The sequence below is a fragment of the Copadichromis virginalis genome, linkage group LG10 (assembly GCF_057382275.1).
Source record: "Copadichromis virginalis isolate Kocher_CV1m ecotype Utaka linkage group LG10, C_Virginalis_male_GT1.1, whole genome shotgun sequence".
Classification (NCBI taxonomy): Eukaryota; Metazoa; Chordata; class Actinopteri; order Cichliformes; family Cichlidae; genus Copadichromis; species Copadichromis virginalis.
In genome coordinates, this window is record NC_140627.1 from 11,883,453 (window position 1) to 11,903,746 (window position 20,294).

The 20,294-nt window shown below is 41.4% G+C and overlaps 1 protein-coding gene across 1 annotated transcript in view; it reads right to left on the minus strand.

The window, feature by feature from the left end:
- The window catches only part of flrt1a (fibronectin leucine rich transmembrane protein 1a), a 42,677-nt gene extending 26,709 nt beyond the window's left edge, over positions 1-15,968 (minus strand). The window contains exon 1 of the mRNA XM_085469827.1: positions 15,904-15,968. The gene's annotated coding sequence lies outside the window, so the exon portion shown is untranslated. The remainder of the gene's footprint in view (positions 1-15,903) is intronic.
- Between the last annotated feature and the right edge of the window lie 4,326 nt (positions 15,969-20,294).

Here is a 20,294-nt window from a genome sequence, read left to right on the forward strand (position 1 = left end):
CTAATATTTTAATGGCTCTGCATGTTGACATATCCCATGGGCCGCCATACTGTCTGTTCATGAGGTAATAGGAAAAGAAAATCAAGCATAAAATGATACAGGAGGACTTGGCAGTACATGGTGAGAGGCAGAAGGCATAGTTTCCTCCTCTGGGAAAAAAGCCTCTATTGTATCCTCACATGGTCCCAGATACGCAGATTGTTAGGAGCCAAAAAAAAACTAAACTATTTTGTAAAATTCGAAATACCCATTTGTTATATTGGACGTTTTTATAATTGTTTGCTTAACTGTCACAGTCATCTAGGCATCGGTTGATCAGAAACATCTTAGAAATGTTTTCCTCGGTCAGTGAGTCACAGGAAGATATTATTATTCACACAGCTGGTCCTGGCAGTGTAATAATAATGTATGCCAGGCAGGAAAATCAAAGTGTGGGATCATTTTGAGAGACAAACAGGCAAACACTCAATTAGCATTTGTCAGCCTCAAACATGGCTTATTATTTGAAACATGTAAGGAGCCTCCTGTTAGCATGACTGCTCATTCTAGCGTTAGATAGGAAATTGTCTCGCCGGCTCATGAGACTAAATCATCTTTAACTTCATTTACTGTGTTTTGTTTCTTTACTGCACCCCAAACAGGCATATAAGAAGGTGGATGGAGTGTGGAAACCTGTATAAAGAGGACAGTTGTTTACATAATTATTCACAACATTATTTATTCACTCCTGACACAGAAACAGTGTTACTGTCAGAACTGGTATTTTCCCCCTAATTTACAATCAAGGCTGCTTTAGTTGTTGTCATTAGCAGCTGTCTTGCTACATGTGTGCACTTTCATATTTATTTTTTAAAATAACCTCTTATATTATATTTAGCGATTACAAATTTTTATTGAGTTTAACAATTTCTCTTCACGCATTCTCTCTCAGTCAAAGACTCAAAGTCCAGCACCAAAGAATACATTTTCTAAGATTAAATGAATACGATAAACATGCAATAGCTGACTAACTAACTGACTGAACTTACATCTACTAGTTACCTGGGACAATCTTTGACTGAGGGGAGACTGAAACTCTGATGGCATAATCTGCAGTGTATTGAAACTCAATGAATTCAGATTTGAATGACATCAGCAGCAGCTGTGGCGGTGACTGAAGCCACAAAATTTCATATTTCTCCATGTGGCTTTTGGGAGGCCAACCAGGTTTTTATCTCTGTCAGTGAACCTGCTGGCATCCATGGCTATCATTAAATTTCGGGAAAAACTCTATTTTTGAACTCTGTCCATTTTGACCTTTGACCACAGCACTGCTGCTGCCATATTTTTAGGACTGATGACATTTATTGTCCTGGTGGGGAAAATATAGCTGTCATCTCTCAAACCACACGCCCTTGACTTGGGCCCATAGAGCAGCTCAACCTTGACTTGTATCTGGACATTACACTGACCACATTTTACAGAACTAATTACACACGTCCTCATCAAGACATCTTACTTGAGCAATACGTTTTTAAATTACTGAACTGCTAATCGTGCTCGTTTACAGTAATAGTTATAAAACATTCACTTTTCTTTTGCTTAAAGCAAATAAATTTAATGTGAACAATTCAAATATGACTGTACTGTTAAACTATAGATTACAGCAGGCTGAAATTTAAGCCATCAGTCTAAGAACAGGTACAGTATACCAAATAGAAAACACACCCATCTAATTCATGCTTAATGTTTTATACTGATGTTCTGCATAACCTGAACTCTCCAAACAAGTCTGCAACTCTGACTGTTAATAGAAGTAATTGAAAATCAGACTATAGTTCAATGAATTCACTATGTTGATGTTCATTTTCTATGAAGTGGTTTGTATTAACCTGGTTTTTGTTATGAAAATTACAGTTTGCTCATTGTTCTCAGGTTATGGTAATATGTGAAGTACAGAAAAAGTGATGATCTCTCTTGTCATTGGTCGGCTGTGTTGCACAGGCTAATGAGACTTAAAAACAGTCATATCCAGGACAAATGAATCTTGTTTGAGTTCAGGAGGATTATGACTACATGGTCAGTGGTAACAATGGCCCCAAAAAAGCATTAAAGAGAATAAACACTTCAACAGTATTACTGATGTTACCATAATGGTGATTACGGCACACCTTTCTAATGTAGGAGCCACTCCCTCCATTATCATGAAAATTAAAATCCTGATTGATCTAATAGGTTACAAGGTATTTCAAGGTATCACATCATTTGGAAGTTCTTTATGTTTTTGTGCAGGTTGGTCTTACGCATTGAGAATCTTGTGTTAGCTTTTCTAAATGATCTAAATTGAATACTGTTCAGTACATGAGGAGGAGGAATTGGAGAAAGTGGAAGTAATGAGCATGAAGGCTACGCAGAGAAAATGGAAAAGTGCCTGTAAAGCCTTGAGAACAGTTTGGGTTAGGACCCATTAGGTAATCATTGATGAAGTTTGATTAAACTCGGACCAATCCTGTAGCAATCCTTTTGAATTGTAGAAGGACGGACAATCAGTGGATGCCTTTGCTGTGGCATGAGCCCATGTGTCCTTCAACCTGACGAGCTAAAAACTGCACTCGGGCCTCTTTCTCTTCACTTCAGGCACAAACACGCTGTAAACCCAACATAATATATTATCACCTGAAAGCTGATATAGCAAAAACATGCAAGTTGCAGTTCAACTCAATTATTTATCTAGGATCCTATTTAAAGCCCAATATGTACCCTACCTCCTTTTTGGTCTCCACTAACTCTTGAGGTAAAAAACACATGAACACATTACTATATAAGATTAGTCTACATTTGTATGTTGCTCACTATATATATAGTATAAATATCATTGCAGTTTTCAAATACTGTCATCATATAATTTATGTTACTTGCATTGCATAAGTATTTAAAATGTCAGCAGAGGGCCAGATTGGGGGGTGGAAAAAGATTAAATGTTCATTTTCACACACGATCGCACAACGTTTACCCAAATTCTGTTTGTGTGGTTTGCGATAATACAAAAACTGGCAGAGCGGTCCACAACATTTGAGCAGTAAAGATAAGCACACCACGTGAAAGGACGAGAACGTGGCGGGGTAAAGTGCAAAGCGTTTATTGTCACAACTCAAGCAAAAGTGAGCAAAAAGAACCCCCTAACAATTTTTTTTCGCATACATGTATTCCTGTTTCCCTGAGGAGAAATTGTAATAACTTTGATTAAAAGTCCAGCTTTGTTAGCTCCAAGTGCATAAATACAGCCTCCCAGAGCTGCTGTTAGTTCTACTGTGTGGAAAGTCCTGGAAGTAGACGTTACTCTCTCTTGCCCTTACACCCTAACGTTGCTCAATCTCCCTTGAAAGACTTCACGTCTTGATGATGCCAACATTATCACTGCAACCCCCTGACAAACAAACCCCCACTCATATAACAAAGCGCACTCACACAGCGTGCATACACACATGCATGCACGCTGTGTGTGCTCACTGCAGTGCCTCTACCTCATTGACCCCAGTATAATACTTCATTAGGTTTAAAGCTGATTTTACCCTTCTAAGTGAGATTAGCTTTCTTTGTCTTCTTTTGGCCTCTGAGAAAGCTCCCTGCCATAAACCTTCTCTGCAGTCACAAAACCAATAACCTAAATGTCAAGAAAGTTTATGTTTTCCTGGTATTTTTTAATCTCCAATCCAATTCCTTTATTCTCAGAAAGTGTGTGTACTGGAAGAAATCCATGGCCACATGACCAACTGTGACGCTGTTAAAATACATGCATAGGACTTCTGTTTTATTAGTTTAAAAAAAACCCCAGAGAAACCAGATAGTTTCATAAAAAAGATATGATCAAATTTACCACAAAGATCATAAATCACAAAATGTTATGTTTTTGTATATTTAACAACTCTCCTCTTTAATATTAAACTCCTACAGTATAATAATCAGACTGCTTAAGGCAGTTCCATAAAGGGTAGTCATTTGTCTTTGTGCACAGTGCACAAGTTAAAAAATTCAGCAGGCAGGCCGGGGCCACGGAACTCCATTTTAAACCTTCTGAGAAATTTTCAGCGCAATTGATCATCGCACTTCATTTCACAAAGCACAAAGCCTGAAGCAGAGGGAGAGGACTGTTCAGTGGCAGGAGGAGGGAAGGAAATCAGAAACAGTAAACCTGTCCATCTGGGCACCGTCTGTGTGGGCTGGCAGTTATTGCACTCTGACAGTGCGTCCACACCGCGAGCGACTGATGTGTCGCTGTAATCTGACCTAGTGTGGGCGGTGCAACAGGCTCTGATTCTGCATTTGTGCCGCAAAGTATAGAACAGACGGATGCTGCATGTGACTGGCATAGGCTGGCTGCATGCAAGAGCTAAATGAGAGGCATTAATCTGAAACAGGAAACTGGGGGGAAACAAAGCTATTGGCATAAATTTGCACTTGCAAATGTGGTAGTTTATCATGTAAAAAATATACGTAATACAGCCCAGTGATGTAATGCATTTGTCATTTGTCATGTTAAAGAGATGAAATTGTGAAACTCTGACTTTTATAATACACCAGTCCCAGTAATTACATGCAATGTGATATATTAAACTGCTAAATGCACTGCACCAACTCGTACTACTGTTGTACAATCAAGTACCATTACAGAGGCTTATTATTCTATATTTAAATATAATTTTATCCAACTAATCCTCCTCCTCTTTTAATTATCTTCCTGCCCTAAATTTGTGTGTTTAACACAAAGCCCCTGAAAATCTGGCTTAATTTCTCCATACACTAAAACTGAATACTAAAAATGACAACGAGCACTTTTTAAGAGGTTATATTTAATATTTATAGGAACTCGAGAATGCAGATGATTCATCTAAATCGTGAGCGTCACTTTAGAGTTGCATGAGCGACTCAAATCTCAAACGTGTCCATGTCGCGGTGCACAGAATCTGTTATAATTTTGCACATCAATGAATCAAAAATGGTGAAGAAGAAAAAAACAAATACAAACAACTATCAATATATAAATAAAAAAATTTGATAACGATTTTTACAGGTAAAAACTCAGGAACAATTTGAGAACTTTAATAGTTCGATTTCACAGACTGTAATCAAAAGGTTGCCTTTATTTTGAAACTCCACAGCAGAGATACAGCGGCGGAGTGTGGGCAACACTCGGGCTCTGTGAGCATTTACGCTTGAAAGTTTAGAAAGCTGAGAGGAAACAGCTTTTCATCCATAAAATTCACAGAGGTGAAAGTTCAAACCCACAGCAGCACCCAGCTAGACGGGCATTTTCATGTTATCTGGTTTTCCTTTGGACTTATTGCATTCACGTCTCCCCGCTATTAAAGGGCAGCGTCCTACTTGTGAGCCAGTTCACCGAGCTTTCTGTGATGGTTTGTGAATTATTCATATAAACACGATTGACCGGGGGGAGATTGAATTACGACACTGATTGATCAGTGGGCTTGTAAAAAGGAATCCCAATGACCACTGAAACCCAAGTGTGACTTAAATGATTTGAGTGTGGAGCAGCATTAGCAGGCCACCATGCTACACCAGTATAGCCTCTCTGCTTTTAGTGCACACCACAACTGACCAAAAAAACTACATATAATTTATCTGTGAAGGTTCTCAGTTATCCAGGTCATCGTAGTCAAAGGAGCTTGCAAAGAAAAGCGTCTGGACTTCTTTAAGTTACTTGAAGACGTTTCACCTCTCATCCGAGAAGCTTCCTCAGTTCTAAGGTCAAATGGTGGAGAGTCCCAGATATAAACCTAGTGGGAGTAACCCCCCACAGAGGGACAAAAGGACCCCCTGATGATCCTCTAATCGCCTGACCCAAGGTGTGAAACTGGGTGTGGGTCCCAATCAGCCAGAGTTTCGGGTGAGTTCATTGTGAAACCTGGCCCCACCTTACCATGCGAATTCCTGAGATCAGATGGCCCAGGATGTGAGTGGGCGTTAAGGCGTCTGGGAAGGGATCTCAAACATATAATTTAAGTGAAGAGAATAAGGATCAAGGCTGGAACTCGCAAACATGTATTCTTCTGTGTTAGATGAGATTAATTAGTCTTGTTTTGGCTGCCCATTGAGCTAAACCCCAAAGTTTTTCATTTTAGTTATTTACAAAATGGGAAGAAAATGTTCCTGTGTGTATTTTTTTTTATTAGATCTACGCTCTTTCTCCATTATCAAAATTGATGCTGATTAATTACCAAGATGTCTCCACCATAAAGAGCAGCAGTCTCTCCCTGTTCTGCTCCACCATTCGCCACCAGCCTCTCTTTTATATGTCATAAAGCAGCCTCTTTTCCACCAGCTTTCACTGCGCTGCAAAGCCACATAATGCCATGTAGTGTAAAGGCTTCCTGTCTGTTTGGATAATTATACAAATGTCCCAACTGTTATTGGAGCAATCAGTGTTATGATGCTGGATGTTGAACTCGTGCTAATGGCACCAATAGAACATTCGTGCAGAAATCAGATGTATACTGAAACGTCTGTGAAGTGTCTCTTGCCTCCAGCGGATTATTGTTGCTGTTGTTTCGGGGGCTCAGAATTGGATTCTCCCTCTCCCTCTATCTGTCTGTCTCGCCCATCAAAGCAAAACAACAAATCTCTGCATCACTGATTTTTCATTACCGTCTGTCTTGCTTTATCCCTCAAGGTTCAGATTTGTGTTTTGTCTTTTTTTTGTCTTTTTTGTGCATTTTGTGTATTCCCACATAGTATAAAGTGCTGGAAATGCCCTCCTTCTGTACTAGAATAATCCCAGATTACAGATTGATATTCGCCGTGGGCATGTGGTGTGTGTGTGTGTGTGTGTGTGTGTGTGTGTGTGTGTGTGTGTGTGTGTGTGTGTGTGTGTGTGTGTGTGTGTGAGTGTCCGCGTGTGTGTTTCCCTTTCTCTTGTATGCTTTGATTTTCTTGTACTCTCTATGTAGGCAATCGTTTTTTTCCTGTAATTCCCTGTTTGCAATCACTGACCTGTGCACCTCCATAAACTGCTGTAAAATTCATCAATCAGGCCTCCATGCAACACTAATCTTGGATTTTCAGAACCTCTGTTCGCTCTTCATCACCCAGAGAACCTGACCCAAATGTCAATTCCCATTTAGGGCAAAGGAATGAAAAGAAAGCAGCCTGCCGTTAGGGAATTCTGTGAAAATTATTAAAGAATAATCCTCCTTTTTCATGGCAGCTCCTCGTGTTTTTCAACACCACTTACAACTCAGCATGTCACATATGGCATGCTGAGTGATAAGATATAAGACTCGGCTAAGCTGAAGCTGTGCTGTTTGGAGTGTGAAGCTCTGTAAATGTGCAGGAGTCACAGCATTAGAGGTCAATTACTCTTTAATTTGAGTCAAATTCTAAGCGAGTAGTCTTCCTCCATCACGAATGAATGTGTTTCCAACAAAATTCAAAATTTTAAAATCAATACACGTGCAACTGTTTTTTTTTAATCATTTCTTGTCCACATGCTGCGCTTTCAAAGCTCAATTTTATGGCAGCTGCCTTCGCGGCCTCTGCTTCAAGACCGTCCCAACGGATTCATTTACAAGCCTTCTGCGGACGTACATGTTTTAATGACCACAAAGATCCGTGGGCAGCCGAGGAGTGTAATGCGCACCGCACACGCTGTTTGAGCTATCCGAAAAGAAATAAAAGAGCAGCAAAAGGAGGATCCACAGCATGCATGAGTCAGTCACGTTCAAATGTGTATTTTCTCAAGTCACTTGGCAAATATCTGCACTTGGTTTGGCATGCCCACTGTACCCTACTGGCTGCCAGCTGTCACTCAGGAAGACGGAAAGATGGAGGCTAGAGAAGGAGAAGGAGTGCGGGGAGAGATAAAGGGGGTGGCGATGATGTGAGGACACGAGCCCCGAGGCTCTCTTTCTTTCTTGTTTCTCATTTGTCTCTCTGATGACAAAAAAAAACACAGCAGCTCAAAAGAAGAGGGGTCGACATCACAGAGAAAAGGAGAAAACGACATTGAAGGAAAAAGGAGCGAGAAGGCGAGCGTGATGTGGAAGGGAAATATGACTAACCATTTTTCATGTTGATGGCAAAGTTGCTAAATATGCAGGCCACAACACAGTGATTCCTAATACATTAGTCCAAATGAGTGCACCCTAGGGTTTCCTGTGACATTAACCGTATACAGCAACGTGGTATTTTATGCATACTTTGAATTGCTTTGTTTGCAGAGGACTACACATTTACCCATCGCCTGTTGCAGTATTCATTACAGTGCTCCTCCGACTAATTAGCACAGACTGGGGAAAAATAAAGCTCCACTGTAGAAAGAGAAGCTCCTTGGGAGGGGAAAAAAAGGCTCATTTTAGCCAGAACAAAAACAGTCATCCCTTTGGGTTCGGATTCACTTTTCCTCCTCTAATTAAGCAGGCGCAATGACAAACAGGTTCCAAAATATGATGGAAATACAAATTCATCAATGCGAGTGAAAAATGGGATGCAAAAGGTCTCATCTTGATGGCCTCATCTTCATGAGCACAGGAAGTAAATGGTGGAGGGAGGGGTGCAATGGGTTGTTCCCTCAAACTACAACGACTAGTAAACAGCAGGAAAATGACGCATCCGTTTTTTTGTGTGTGTGTATGTGCGTTTTTTGTTTTTAGCAAAAGCTTGTTTTCCACTTGCGTGTGATGAATGAAGATTGTTGTGAAGCCTTAAAGGAGCACCGCTGCACTAAAAACATACTGTATAAAATCTGATGTCATGATTGCTCTCTCTGACTTGGAGGCCATCAATCAACAGCCACAGAGTAAATTACTATAAGGGGAAAAAAAAAGGTCAGCAGCATGTCTGCTGTTATTTTGGAAAACACTGTATCTCAGCACACTGGATTTGATGTGAAGTTGTTCCATATATTCTTTGCTCAGCTGCGGCAGATTTACAGATTAGTAGAGTTCTTTAAACCTTTCATGTTACACGAGTGGACAAGACACATGCGGCTTCACCCGCCAATCACGTTTCATCTCATGGGAAACGTTTAATATTTAATTCATTTTTGCTCATTCTATAGTTCACATCTGAGCAGCCTTTTGAAGCTTGGGTGGCTCTGCCATTTCTTTTTTTGTGTATATTTTGTCAGGAGATGTGGGATCAAGCTTGATTACTGACAAACAAAACTAAGCCCACAAGCTTAGGCTTTTCATAAGATACTTGTTTCTTTGATTTAAAGCAAACAAGAAGGTTTAAAAGATACATTCAGAGACTAGCGTTGGATTCAGCGGTGTCAATACTTTGGGGCCTCAGAAAGCCTACTTCATGTCTCATTTAGCACCGCAGCGTATTTGAGAAAAACACCATTAACGGCTGCTGTTTTTGCATTTTAGACTCGAAAGGTCTTAGCCTTTTTAAATCGACTTTGAAAATCACTCACTCAGATAATAATTATCAGTATGCGAGCTTCACCTTAGACCTCAAATCCCAACAATTTTGCCTGAGATACACTATAAAAAATCTAGGATAGCATGAACATGTACAAAACTGCACCATCATCCTAACATAAGCAGTGTTTTCCTGTGCAGCAGTGGCGCTCTGTGTTGTATAACAGCAGTTATGAGCTACATATTGTTCATAAGATATCAGTATCAGTGTGCCTTTCTTCTATTTCACTAGCGTTTCTTCCAGGCAGAAGTTTGGATTTTTTTTCATTACTTCTTCCAGACTTTATCTACACTAGATCTCCTTCATCATGTGTACCCTGAGCCTGTTACTAAAATGAAGAATGAATGAAAATTGAAAGAATTTGCTTTTTCACTCTCTCAACATGGCAATACAATGTATGAAGGAGGAAATAATATTGCCTGTGGATGAGCAACACAGGCTCTTTTGAGACCGACAAATTGTGATTTTATTCCAGCTCAGTACGCTCACACGAGCAGCTTCAAGCCATTGATGTCTGTTCCCACAACTACTGTTATTCGACATTCAATTCAGGAGACTCTAGAATATCGCTTATTCCGAAAGTAAAGCCAGCTATTGGGCGGTGACAGCGCGGTGATGACCCCACATCCTCGCGCAGCTTTCATCTGCGCCGAGCTTTCATCTGTCCGTGAACTGGTCGCTCTGCATGCGCGGCCAAAGTAGCACTGTTCTGAACGTCACCGTGTTAAACCTGCTTCCTGTTTTTTCAAAGACCGAAACATCAAGAGGCTTTTTTTCCCTGTGAAAATGGTAGATGTACAAACAACTGAAATGGACAAAATTAATGCAGGAAGCTTTGTTTGTGTAGCCTCCAACCACAGTAAATGGTTATATCACCAACACAGCTGATGTAATCAGAAAAAGATATGCAGTGCACACGCAGTAAGACTAGACTGAGGCATAGCAGGAGAGGAAGAACAGTTCCTGTCTGGTCTTTTCTAATGATATCATTAAATTGCCAATTTCTCATTTTTGCACCTAGAATCCATTTTAGAAGACGAGCTGAAGCCTTTTCCACATTTAGCAAAAGGACTGGTTGTTAAGAGTAACAGCAGTGGTGGATTACGCCACCCCCCCAAGTCCCCCACCCAATCTGCACCACCCGTCATGTTCCAAGTGTCTTCATTAGTTTGTTTTTCAAATGTGTATTGAGATTGAGCCTCCCCAACTCCTCAACGTCACCATCACTCTCCACGAAAGGCTGACCACTTCAAGGGGGGGGGACTATTAGTGACGGTTTAAGACAAAAAGAAGAAAACAAGCACTTTGGTTGCATTCCTGAGAGCTCCGTCCCCATTTAGAAGTTCAGCACAGCAATCTTCCTCTCATTGTTTAGCTGGGAGAATCCATTTTGCCCTAGTTCAGTGTGCCTAAATAAACGTTGGGTTTTTCTCACTTCAGTCAGACAACTCACGTTTAAATGAAGGATTGATTAGATCAGCAGAATAAAGGCTCCCAGCTCACTGCTCCCTGCAAATATGTGAATCATGTGGAAAACGGGAGGTTATGAGTAAATATCCCTCAGAGCCTGCAGGTGGATGTTGGGGTGGTGAAGGGGTTGAAACAGGAGTTGGAGGTGCAGGGCATGCAGCATTGACAATGACACGTCAGATGGAGAGATGGCAAACTCTGCAGCTCAAAATCTGATGTGATGAGAGCGAGGCGTGTTAACCTGGCTGAACTGGCTCGCAGGCTTCACTCCTTTTTTGACAGGAGAGATTTCTGGTTCCCCTCGTGTGAGGATAGACCACCATGAATTATGTCATGAATATAATCATTTGTGGTTGTTCCACTTTGATTCTTGGAGCCAAAATATTTTTAAAAATGTCACATTTGAATGTTTTTTCACAGCACCTGAAAAGAATTATTTCGTCTCAGCTGGCATTTCAATTGATGTTGATGTTGAACAAAAATCTCTTTTCTGTTCTTTTTTTCAGAAGTAAAGACTGCAAGCTGTTAATAAAGCATTTATAATTTTCTGCTGGCTAATACAGAGTCATTAGAATATCGTATAGCTAGCTGTTTTGCAATCAACATTACAACAATCGACGGCAATTAGTGAACAATCTGAAATGTTTTTCTGTCCTTTTATATTTTATTTGCCTTGGAAGGAATTCGGTTTGCAGTGCATGTGCTGATATCGCCGTTCGCGCTCTGCCAAATAAATAGCACTCATAAAACTCAGGCGTCTGCTGCACAGGATGGCAGGAAGTTTACAATAAATGTCTGGGTAAATCCACAAAAGACGGTGTTGCCAACTCTTCTCCAATGAAATACGCTAATGGCTGCTCAAAAAGTCACACAAAGACGGTGAGGTAACGCCTTCATTTACATGAAAATTATTAAGATAATGGGTGTTTATCATTTGAGTGAAAGAATTTAAGACATGAATGCAACATAGATGAATGTTTAAAACTGTAACATGGAGATGTCACAAACTGGAGGCAGAAAGAGGCACATCCTGTCAGAAGCTGTCCTTCTCTTGTCTCTCAGCCAGCTGACTAACACTAATCCAATGAACCTCAGTTTTGTCAGCAGTAGTTCAACGTGCTGTTTACCCTGCAAATGTACCACTAATTAATTTCTGGTCATGGCCAAAGATAGAGGATGTCCAGCTCAGCGCAGGCCTGTGGCAAGGGTACTGACACTGAAAGCCACGCTGGTTCCAGAAAGCTCTGCCTACACCTCCTTTACTTCCCTTCCTCCCCTCTAAATGTGTTCCCTGAAGAAGAGAGGGACTGTGTTTGTGCTCGTGCTGCTGCAAATGGCATGTGGTTCACCAACGGCTTTCATTAGAGCGGGGGGGCAAAAATGCATTTTAACTATGACGGATCCCTAAACCACCATGTCCTTATGGATATTTTAAGTCTTTACAAAGGAGCTGAAAAACTAGTTTTTTAACAATGCGCTGATTACTGAAAGAGAGCATGCATGAAAGAATCAGAATCAGAATCAGAATACTTTATTGATCCCTGGGGGAAATTATTTTTTGTTACAGTGCTCCATTTTAAACCAACATTAAGACAAGACAGACAATACGCTAACTAAGAATAGTACAATATATACATATATATACATACATACATACATAAGTCACTTATAAATAAATATTTGGAAAAGCACAAAGGATGCCACAATGCCTGTAACACTACAGATGACAAACACTCACTGCTTTGTCGTGTTAAGGCCTCGCAAGAAACTGAAGTGCGCTCAGTTTCATCAAAAATAATAACGATTAGTACTCGAGCATGTCCCTAATCAGCGTTCTTTTACCACTATGACACTGAAAATAACACAGTGAGATTCTCGGAATGACTTACCTTGCAATTAGCAGCACGAGTCAATAGCGAGTATAGGTGCTTTCCGTCAAAATCAATTTGAACTTATTTTGATGAGCTGTTTTAATCCTGGTTTTCAGTCCACCTCCAGTGTGTTCTGACAGGTTTCAATACACTGCAAACCATCAATTTTTCAGCTCTAATGGCAACAATGGGTAGCGGGAAGGCTGTCATTCCTATAATGACTGTGCTGTCATGAATATAATGGCTGTGCTGTTATGTTTTATGGACGGGAAGTTCGTGCATTCCCACTGTGAGCAGGAAGCACTGTAGCTGAGGCCAGCTAGCTAGGATGTGCTGGAATTGCATCTCTCCTGTGTGATTTTGTTGCTTTGCAGCGAGACTGAGTTGTCTCTGACGGTAAAAACAAAATACAAATATAAGAAGAAGAAGAAGCAAGGTCTCAGTTAAAGCTGCGATGTTGCAGACGTGTGGCCAGCTGCCCTTTACCTGAAGTCTTCTATGTACTATTTTCTTGCCTTTTTTTGCACGATTTTGGTGTCAAACAAATCCTGTAAGGAACCAGGACAAAATAATTGCATGCTCAGTCACACTTCAATAGCATCAATAAGCCATATGTCAGCGGGTAATGTTACCTTCCATTTACAGCCAATTGAAATGAGCCCTAATGATTCGGGACCGGCTTATCACTGGCAGCAGCAGCACGACTTTGTGATCTGCCACAGGTTGCCAAGTAAGGCACTCTTACAGCAAGCTGATCATTACAGAAAGTAAGCCCTGAGGCCAAATGGAATAATGAATGGCCTCCCATACATTATTACATATCTCACCAAAGACATTAATCATCCTACAATGTATTCTGTTCTTAAATATCTTTTTTCCTTTTAATGCAGTGAAGTAATTAACACAGCAGCTCCGACAAATGTCTGTATACACTGTTTTCACAGTGTTACAACAGGCGACAGTGGGCCACTCTTTGGACACTCCTGGCTATAAAAGGTATTGTGCCTTCCAAATAAACTTTTGTATCCTTGCGCTCCACTCTGGGTTTTGTAGTAGCAGAGGATCACTTCGCCAAATAACACTGGAAACATCACACAAAGACTCTCATGCTACAAAGCAGTCGTACTACAATATATCGTGCCTCCTCCACCGTCCACAAAAGAATGAATTAGAAAGCCGCACTATTCAATAACCATGTTAATGACCGGGCATCTAATAGCACAGGAAAAGGCCGCATTGTGCCCGAGCTCATCGTGCAATTGCAAATCTCAATTGCTTGCCTCTATTGATGTATGATGAGGAAATGCAAATCAATTCAGCAACGCTGTGCAGCATCAGCATCACAGCTACGGAGCAACCACCGTGGACTCTTAAGGCTTTAAAAAATTACCAAAAAAAAAGGTGTGGAGAAGTCACAAGAGTGAGCGATGTAATCAGTGAGGCCATTCAACATGCCTGCCATCATCACTGCCAGTCGCAAGCTTCGGTGCCAGCAAGTCAGAGGGTAACCTATCCAGGAATACCTCTTCCAACTTTTTGTCTATCGCTCGAGTGCCATGTGCACAGGTTAGATTAAGTTATTGCAGCAGGCATGTCTCAGGCCTGTGCAGTTCCTTTTTCGTGTGTGTCCTTTTTTTTCTATTTCTGCTCATCAAGTGCCCCTCTGTGGACTTTTGTCAAAGGTTGCTTGTAAAGTTCACTAGGCTATTCAATAAGCTGCAGGCGAAATTTGGTCAAAGTAAGATGGGGTTGCTCAACCTCATCAAATCCTTCCATGGAGAGAGACTAATACTTGAAAATGGTTTTCCTCAGAGTTGCTAAAGACACAGTTTGGCGCAACGCAATCTGAGAATCCAACAGACAGATAGGCAGTGTTTTTTGCAGGAGCCAGTGGATATCCGGCTCTCCATTTCCATTTACAAATACAGAAACATTTTTAAAACATGAAGCTGGCATAGCAAATGTTTATCTGATACATTTGGGGGAGGGGAATGCCGGCCCTCTTTTGAGAGAGTCCGAAACTGAGTCAGTCAGTAGCACTGTTCCTCAAACACGTGAGCCTCAGAGCCCAAAGACTTGTCACAGGTTCTGCATATTCATGTGTAAAAATCTATTGACGACTGGAACCTGTGCAAATACAGGACATTTATATTCTGATGGTGCAGAAAGACCCTGCAAAATTAGAATCTCTCCCATTCTGTCCACTTTTTTGTTCATCAAATCAGTAAGTTGAAAAAAGCTATTAATGCACAAGCAACTGTTTCTCTTCTTGTTGGCTTCAGTTTGTTACATCTTGTGCTGATTCCATCTCTTTCCCCCAACTTAATGACATTTTAACCGGCATACATGGCCTGAGAGTGGCTGCTGCGTTTGGAATATGTGCACCAATTCTGTCCACAAGCCTTTATCACACAAGTCAGTCAAAATTTAGCAAATGGGTGGGGCTTTTACAACTCACCTGACCAACTTTACAGTCTTGATTCATCCAAGGAGTTGGGTTGAGGAGTATACAGGATTTCAGTAAACTGACTGTTTTGCAGCAAGACTCAGTTGCACATTTAAAAAGCACACAGTTCCTCCACATCCACATTACACATGTAAATATGAAATAGCTCAGCTATGTACCTGATGTGCCTGTCTGCTTCACTAAGCTGGTTTTTCTTTGCATGTAGATGTGCGCCAATCACCACCTAATCCCCGTAGATTTTATGGTGTGCCTTCCCTTTTGTTTGAATATATATCCAAGCGGGGCCTCCGAATCGAAAACCACTGCTTAGATATATATGTGTGTGTATAACTGCCAGCTATCCACTGAAACCTGCATCCTCAATCAAGTGGTTTGGCATTTGCAAAGAGCCGATTGCATTGTTTCCCAGACAGACCTAATTGCTTCTTGAACCGTGGCACAAACACAAAACCAATATATGCATAGTAAAAAATAAATAAATAAAATAAATAAATAAATAAATGTGTGTGTGTGTGTGTGTGTGTGTGTGTGTGTGTGTGTGTGTGTGTGTGTGTGTGTGTGTCAGGTACTTGTTGGGCTATAACGCGCCATAAAACAGATTTCTTTTTCTCTTTTCCAGATCGGATGATGACAAGCATATTGGCAGTCCGCGCACATCAATCAAGGCTCACCTACCGGATGATGCTGCTTTCGGATGCCACGCTTTTCTCTCGACTGTTTGATGCAAAGTCCCCGAGATTTGGCCGCCTCTGTCCCCGCACGGGTCCTCCGGTGTCCTCCAGAACCAGGTGTGACCACAATCTCGCCTTGTTGTATTCCCATATGTTGTCGCCAGCGTAATTATGAACGCTCCAGTTGATCAGTGACTGGATACCCAGTGTGATCATGTGCTGCCAGCTCCCCTCTCTCTCTCTCTCTCCCTCTGTCTACTCTCTGTAACTGCTCCCTCCGCCCGATTATCTCCCCGCTGCGGCACTGGCTACATGGAAATACGGAGAAATAAAACGTGCCTGACTCGCCGGCGAACTTGTGCGCGTTATTATGGTAATTAGTCACCGGACCGGTCTGTGCCCGCTCACCCGTGCATCTTTCCAAAATACCCTGGCTCTCAGCTGTATCTGCTATTTGCACTCAATAAATTGCCCCCGAGACGCTGTTTTATTTTTTTATTTTTTTCCTGAAAGAGGGAGAGAAAAAAAGAAATCCACTCCAATGTGCCGACTGAGACTGAAGAAGAGGAGCAGAGGAGAGAAAGACTGAGGCGTAAAAGGATGGATAGGATTAAAGGAGAAGGAGGAGCAAGCTGAAACATTTGTGAACGCTTTTCCTCTATTTGCCATTAGAATGAGACTGAATCATACCGTGCATATTTCACAAATCTATCTATCTTGCAGCTCTGAGTCATTCTCCCTTTCTCTCTTTAACTAATGCAGGTCCCTTTTTTGTCTTTCCTTGTTCTCTATGATTAGATGATCATACTGTAATTAGAGCTCCACTCTGATCTGGGAAGCATGTTTGCCAGTTAATGATTCTGTCCAACCAGGCACTGTTAGTCCAACCCTTGACAAAGAACATTTTTAAAGTGGCCCTCAAATCTGTTCCAGTCCCCAGAGTGATGTGGACCACAGCTCTCTGTGGGAGGAACTGAGTTGCGTGAGCACTGTGTAGTGTGGAGCTCGCTGGCAAGGCTGAAATCAGAGCAGCTGCTTGCATCTCAGTCTAAAACCAATACAGCTACAGAGCTGTCCACGAATCAGCTGGCGTGTTTAGGTTTGGCATGCCCTCACCTTCCCTTTCATTATACGTACATAAAGTATGCTGCTTCCACAGCTTTAATATTGTTTCACGCCCCTAATTTATATTCTGTGGGAGGCAGATTTTTATACGTAAAAGGCAAACCTGTATGCAAAAATCAGTGGCTCTCATAAGAGCAGAGCAGCAGTCTGTTGCATTATTGTAATGATTCAGCAGTACCTTGAGAAATGAAAAATTCAGCTCTTCATAGTTTTCAATGCCATCACACACTCCTGTGCTCACAGCGCATCAAATTTATGTCAGTGCTTCTCGGGGAAACAATTACTGTAACATCCGAGTGGCAAATAAAGCCTGACAGAAAGGCAACGAGAGCCGCAACCTAAACAAAAACTGAGTCGTGTCGTTCCTCAGCTCCGTGCCATTCCTCATCACTTCACTTGATGCATATCTGCTGTGTTTGGAAATGTGCCGCTTAATAATCCTAATCTGAATGATGCCCACGGTGGAGTCACAGAGCTCCAACCGAAGCTGCCACGCTTTCATAAAAATGCTGTGACATGTGCTTTGAGTAAGAAAGCTTGTTTGTAGCTGTCAGAGTTGTTTATCAAAGGCGCATGCCCCTGGCAAACAGTGTCAGTGCTGAGCTGAATGCGCTCGCTGCCCTTAGACATGTGTCACAAGAAACATTACCCCATCATCAACTGAGCTATCTGAGATTATGTGCATGTAAGTCATCGATGGGTGCAGTCACTGCTGTGGCTGCTCTGGCAGGTCCAGAAAGTAGCTCTGCACTTGATTTCTTTTTTTCTTTTTTTTTACACACCTACTGTACAGTCAATTGGTAAGACGAGTAAAGCTTTATGGACTATGTTCTTCAATTATGTGGTTGTCTGTGCTGCACGCTGAGGCGCTCATAGCTCTACCACAACAGTGATGTTTCACTGTAATGTCTGCTGTCTTGTTTTAGTGATGTTGGTGTGCCGTAGTTAGCACTTTTTAAATGTGTTTTGGCTGCCAGGCTACATTTAATTATGTGCATTAAATATGCTTAGTTGTCATAATACAGCTCCATAGTTTCTTATGTGTTTAGGTCGATAGTGTTGCTGTCCTTGAAGACAGTGTTTATTTGCTTCTCATCATTGCTAGCTTTTCAGTTTCAGTTTTTCTAATGAACTGCTGAATAGCTAAATGTGACTTTCTATTAACAGGGCTACATTGTAATCATACTGCAGATTTAGTGAGAGCTCGGGTGTTATGTAATGCTCTTTTGGTGAATCTTAATAAGGACCTTATATTGCTCATTTAAAGCTCAGTGATTTTGTTCTGGGGCTCTGCAGGATTCACAGTTCAAAATAATCTTTATTCATTTTCTGCTATACATCAGTTCATATTGGGTCTGACACTCCCTTTATGCCAACTCTCTTCTCATTGGCTGTCCCTGGTAAACAGAAGGTTTGAACAGCAGGTGGGCAGGACTTCTGTGCTCACAGCCAGAGCTGTGTGCCAGCGATGATCATATTAGAAGTATCCACTCTCGCTGATTCCACACTGATCGAAGAGTCTGAACCTTTTTGGCTCACAGGAAATAGCTGCAGGTACTCTGTGTTTAATATGATTATCCACTCTTGTAAAAGTATATACAACAGTATATTTGACAGAAAAAAATGTAAGGAATAACAAGTCACCTTAAACACCACTGAAACGTAGAGCAGTTTGCATTAGCTTTTATTATTCTAGTTGGTTGCAGCATTCTGCTTTGTATCATTAAGATGTGATGAAAAATATGGTGATTGAGATCATAATCCTCAAAGTCACCTTTCCCCCTAATCTGTAGGAGTGCCCAGCCAGCATCCACGATTCAGCAAAGGAGTGAATCTAATGTCTGACCCCCTTGTGACATTCACTTCATCTTTTTTTGTTCCTCCTCTCCCACCGCCGTTTCCCTGCATCAACGCCGCGTTTCTTCCCTTATCCTCCCTCTCCATGGCGTCTCAGTGGGAGTGGGAGTGTAATTACGCAGTCAGACGGTGTTTACAGACGCAAAAGCGCCTTAATTTATTCCAACAGTTAGCAGTAATTCCCTAGTTTAATTTATAGCTCCTCCACCCAGTGGGAAAACGAGAGAAGCAGATAGTGAGAACGAGGGGGAGAGAGACGGAGCATATGGACGTTATATTACAGAATACAGTCGGCTACAACTTCTACAAGGCGCGCGCACACATAAAAGCCATCACTGGCGATTTTACTGCACATTTAGGTTGTGCTTTTTCCAATCTGCGCCGGGGCTTAGATTGCTGTCACAGTGGAGGGAATGCAAACAAAAGATTTTCATGGTTGTGTTACTGGTAGCTGCAAGCTGTTTGCAGTGTTACTGTTTGCAACCATTATGCATTAAGCTTAAGCGGACGGCAAACTGCTATTCTTGTCAGTTCTGTCTATACAGCTTGTAAAACATGGAGGGAAACTTGGTTTAGTTTGTCTTGACTGTCATTTATTTCACACCGTGAGTGAGTAACAATTTAGTATTACCAGTGTGTCACGTTTCTCTTCTTGTAAACAGATTTGCAGCTTGTTTCAGACACGCGTTCCCGTGAACATGGGCTCTTTTCAGATCAGACGAGTATTTTAGTGTGTTTTCTTAACGTAACCCCCCGTCTAAAGCTCTGAAGGCGGTTAGAAAACTGGCATTGATTACATTCATACTGCCGCCTCACAACAGCTACAATGGCTCTTATTGACTTTTTGGAAAGTATGTGAGGCAAGGTACAAAACCTTAATGACCGCACCAAAAGACTTATGTCAAGATACCCAAGAAAAACAGCCTGCTGAACTGTAGCAAGTGGCGCGGAAACACGGCTCTCCATCCTCAGCATGAAAGTGCGGTATTGATGTGGTAGTTGAGTGCAATTTAAACAAGTAGAAAGGAAAAGGAACAAGTTGGAGAGAAACAAGAAAGCATGAACCAAACCTTTCTCGAATCTCAAAGCCACCGTCAAGGCTTAAAAACATATTTGAAGTTGTGAAATCTTTAAAACTTGCAGCAAATCATGTAGGTAGATTGAGGCTGCTTAAAGAGCCTTTACATTGATGCAGACTCTAAGAGAAGCCTTGCTTCCTGGACTCTTTGCTCTCCTCCGCTTTCATATGTTCTGTTACCATGCAGGGGGAAAACACTGAGAAAACCCTGGCTTCTACAAACTGGACAGCCTGGGTTTGTGCTTAAATCCTCACACATGGGCTAATATAATTCTAGAATATACTTAACTTTCTGGATAGCCAAAATAAAGCTTAAATAATAAAGCTATTAATAG